Below are 4,908 nucleotides of genomic sequence, written 5' to 3'. Positions count from 1 at the left end.
CATGCTGAGAGTACTAGAGGTTGTTGGATTAGCTAAGTCACATGGGGTTTGATATGCTACACTCTAGCTTCGTAGGCCAGCGAGAGAGTGGTTGAGAACTTTTTCGGGGGCTTTGCCAGTTGGATCTCCTCCAGTGACTTGGGAGATGTTTTCCAGTGCATTCCATGACTGTTTTATCCCTTGGAGTGTGAGAGAGGAGAGTCGTTTGAGGTTTGAGAATTTGAGACAGGACGACTTATCCGTTACAGAGTATGAGGCCCGTTTTTGCCAGTTGTCTAGGCATGATTTGGCCATTATTCCAGACGAGACAGAGAGGATCCATAGATTTGTGAGGGGGCTGACTTTCTCTATCAGATCGGCTATATTTAGAGCATCTAGAGAAGGGGATTCCTTTCTGTTCATTGTGAGTGCCATCAAAGAAGCGGAATTGATGGAGAGAGAGGAGTTTGGGGACCCTAAGAGGGCCCGTACATCAAGTCAGTTTCATGGTGCTTTGTCTGGAGGCAGGGGATCACATAGAGGGAGTGGTTCCTTTCAGCATCGAGGACCCATTCATGCATCTATGCCGACATCCGAGGGTGGTCAGATACCTTGAGGTTCTTATAGCACGGGTCAGAGCTCGTACGGTTCACAGCAGTGACCTACGGGGTGAGGTAATTATAATGGGTTTTCAGGGTCCGCACAGTAGTTCCTAGGTCAGAGATTTTTCTTTACTTGTGGAGACCCCGATCACCTGATGCGACAGTGTGCTTCCTAGAGGGGTCGTGGACGGCCCCAACCTAATTCTTCATTTCAAACTAGACCACCGGCACCACAGGGTAGAGGCCATGGCAGAGTTCAGTCAGGTAGAGGTGGTAGAGTTTCTAGTAGTGGTGTTGCAGCTCAGTCAAGTGGGGGTAGAGGTACCACCCAGGCTGGAGGTGGCCAAGGAGGTGACTGTTATGATTTCTCGGGGATACCCGAGGTGGAGACTTATGAAGCTATTATTACAAGTATCATCCCAGTATGCCATCAATTTGCGTCTATATTGTTTGATCCAGGGTCTACATTCTCTTATGTGTCTACCTATTTTGCTACTGAATTTGATATGATATGTGATAGCATCATTGTACCTATTCATGTTTCTACACTCGTTGGTGAGCCATTAGTGGTGGATTGAGTGTATCGATCATGTCTTGTTTCTTTGGCAGGGTATGACACTTGGGTAAACTTAATCATTCTGGGGATGGCAGACTTTGATGTTATCTTGGGTATGAATTGGCTTTCTCCTTATCATGTTTTTCTTGATTGTAATGCTAAGATTGTGACCTTAGCAGTGCCTGGTGTTCCAAGGGTTGAGTGGAAGGGTGTTAGTGGCTCTTATACTAGCAAGGTCATCTCTTTTATCTGTGCTCAGAGATTGGTGGAGAGAGGGTGTTTGTCTTACTTAGCTTTTATTCGGGATACTACTGTTGAACCCCCTCCCATGGATTCTGTTCCCGTGGTACAGGAGCTTCCTGATGTATTTCCTTCTGATCTTCCATGTGGTCCTCCCGATAGGGATATTGATTTTGCTATTGATTTGGAGCCAGGCACTAAGCCCATTTCTATTCCCCTTACCGTATGGCTCCAGTAGAGTTGAAAGAGTTGAAGGATCACTTGCAGGATTTGTTGAGTAAGGGGTTTATTCACCCCAGTATGTCACCTTAGGGTGCCCCTGTGTTGTTTGCGAAGAAAAAAGATGGGAGTATGAGGATGTGCATTGATTACAGACAGTTGAACAAGATAACCATGAAGAATAAATATCCCCTTCCGCATATTGATGACTTATTTGATCAGCTACAGGAAGCATCATTATTCTCTAAGATTGATTTGAGGTCCAAGTATCATCAATTTAAGATTAGGGCATCATATATCCCTAAGACAACTTTTCAGAATTGGTATGGACATTATGAGTTCCTAGTAATGTCCTTTGGGTTGACTAATGCCCCTACAACATTCATGGAGTTGATTAACGGGGTGTTTCAACCATACCTTGATTCTTTTGTGATTGTCTTCATCGATGACATTTTGGTTTACTCCAGGACTAAGGAGGACCATGTCCGACACTTGATGATTGTACTTCAGAGATTGAGGGAAGAGAAGTTGTATGCCAAGTTCTCAAAGTGTGAGTTTTGGATTAATTCTGTGGCATTCTTGGGACACGTGGTGTCCAAGGAGGGTATTAGAGTAGATTCGGCCAAGATTGAGGTAGTTAGAGGATGGACGCGACCTACTTCTCTTATCGAGATTCGGAGTTTTGTAGGATTGGTAGGTTATTACCGATAATTTGCTCAGAGTTTCTCTACTATTGTAGCTCCATTGACTAGATTGGTTCGCTAGGGTCTAGGTTTTCAGTGGTCTAATGAATGTGAGGAGAGCTTTCAAAAACTCAAGACTTTGTTGACTTCGGCTCCTATGTTGACTCTACTTGAGGAGGGTGTAGACTTTATTGTGTATTATGATGCTTCAAGAGTCGGATTGGGTGGTGTATTGATGCAGAAGGGGAAAGTGATTGCTTATGCTTCTAGGCAGTTGAAGTCTCATGAGAAGAACTACCCTACTCATGATTTGGAGTTGGCGACTGTGGTATTTGTACTTAAGTTATGGCGTCATTATTTGTATGGGGTGTATTGTGAGATCTTCAATGATCATCGGAGTCTTCAGTATATCTTCAGTCAAAGGGATCTGAACTTGAGGCAGCGCAGTGGCTTGAGTTGCTGAAGGACTATGATGTGACCATTTTATATCATCCAGGGAAGGCCAATATTGTGGCTAGTGCTTTGAGTAGGAAGACTCCTTAGCATGGGGAGTCTTGCAACGCTTAGTATTGAGGAGAGACCATTGGCTAGAGATGTTCAAATGTTAGCTAACAGTCTTGTCCGGTTGAAGATTTCAGAGGAGAGTGATGAGATGATTGCTTTTATTGAGGCTCGGTCTTCTTTAGTCGAGCAGATCCGTGAGCACCAGTTTGATGATGATAAGTCATGTCTCATTCGAGACAAAGTATTGAGAGGGGAAGCCAAGGAGGTTGTCCTTGATTCTGATGGTGTCTTGAGGATCAGAGGCAGGATTTGTGTGCCCATGACGGGCGAGTTGACTAGATTGATTCTTGAGGAGGCCCATTGTTCTCGATATTCCATCCATCTGGGAGCGGCAATGATGTATCATGATCTGAGTCAGCATTACTGGTGGTGTGGGATGAAGAGAGATATTTTAGACTTTGTTTCTAGGTGCTTGACTTGCCAACGTGTCAAATGTGAGCACTAGCGTCCCGGGGATGTATCTCAGAGGATGTCTATTCCTACCTAGAAGTGGGAGCGGATCACTATGGATTTTGTTATGGGTTTGCCTACCACAGTGGGTGGTTATGACTCCATTTGGGTTGTTGTTGATAGGCAGACCAAGTCTGCCCACTTCATTCTGATTCGGGTGAAGTATACGATTTCTATTATATCAGTCAGATTGTGCGACTACATGGGGTTCCAATTTCTATTATATCAAATCGAGGTTCAATATTTACTTCCCATTTCTAGAAAGCATTACAACATGGTTTGGGTACTCAATTGGATATGAGTACGGCTTTTCACCCTCAGACAGATGGTCAGTCCGAGCGGACGATTCAAGTGTTGGAAGACATGCTTCGAGCTTGTGTGATCGATTTTGGTGCTAGATGGTATCGATATTTGCCCGTAGTAGAGTTTGCCTACAATAACAGTTATCATTCTACTATTCAGATGGCCCCATTTGAGGCATTGTATGGCAGAAGGTGTAGATCTTTGATCGGTTGGTTTGATGGACTCTTTGGATACAAACTTGCTTAGAGATGCTATGGAGCAAGTTCGTATGATTCAGTATAGACTGTTGACAGCCCAGAGTCAACAGAAGAGTTATGCAAACCGAAAAGTTAGAGCCTTAGTATTTATGGAGGGTGATCATGTTTGGCTACGAGTATCACACATGAAGGGTGTGATGAGGTTCGGAAAGAAGGGCAAGCTTAGCCCTAGATTCATTGGACCTTTTGAGATTTTTAGCCGAGTGGGAGAGGTGGCCTATAAGTTGGCCTTGCCACCTAGTTTGTCGGCAGTTCATCCTGTTTTCCATGTCTCTATGCTTCGAAAGTATATTTCGAATGAATATCATGTGCTTTCACTCGATTCTGTGGAGCTGGGTCCAGACTTGACATTTGAGGAGGAGCCTATACCTATATTGGATAGGCAGGTTCAAAAGCTTAGGACCAAGGAGATTGCTTCAGTGAAGGTGCAGTGGAAGCACCGTTCAATGGGAGAGGCAACTTGGGAGGCACAGTCTAACATACGTGCTACATATCCTCAAATTTTTTAAGCTCCAGGTACTTTCTTTTACTTTATGTTCGAGGACGAACATGGTTTTTAGTGGTGGATAATGTAATGACCTGGGAGGTCATTTTTGGAAATTTCGAACTATTCATTTAACATGAGTTAATTAATTGATAGATAATTGTAGATAAATGACTTAATCGATAGTTAATGGGCTAAAGTGATAATTTATTTAAGGCCTTATACCATTCAACATATATTTAATAAAATAAGTGAGTAAAATTTATCACTTTTAGAACATAATTAATTCAGAAAAGAAATAAAAAGGAAAAGAAGAAAAGGGTGAAGGATTTGGCATCACGGCTTACGAACCACTTCAGGTAAATTCAACAGAAGCTTTCAATTTCTGCCTGCATTAATTGCTTTTCTAGGCTTTCCTTAATTGCTGCACACATATGTATATATATAGAAATATTATATATGTAATTGGATATATGTATAATCATAAGTAATGATTGCCAATTTGGTTCTTAAAAGTTAAATCACAAATCACATGATTGGTTGTAAATTGGGATAATTTTGGAATCAGTTT

The 4,908-nt window shown here is 42.6% G+C and overlaps 1 pseudogene; it reads left to right on the top strand.

Moving 5' to 3' along the window:
• Positions 1-430: 430 nt before the first annotated feature.
• LOC125828782 (uncharacterized) lies at positions 431-4,413 on the top strand (annotated as a pseudogene).
• Positions 4,414-4,908: the final 495 nt, after the last annotated feature.

The sequence above is a fragment of the Solanum verrucosum genome, unplaced genomic scaffold, assembly GCF_900185275.1.
Source record: "Solanum verrucosum unplaced genomic scaffold, falcon-dt-bn FXZP01000014.1, whole genome shotgun sequence".
NCBI lineage: Eukaryota > Viridiplantae > Streptophyta > Magnoliopsida > Solanales > Solanaceae > Solanum > Solanum verrucosum.
This window is presented reverse-complemented; position numbering and strand designations above follow the sequence as displayed.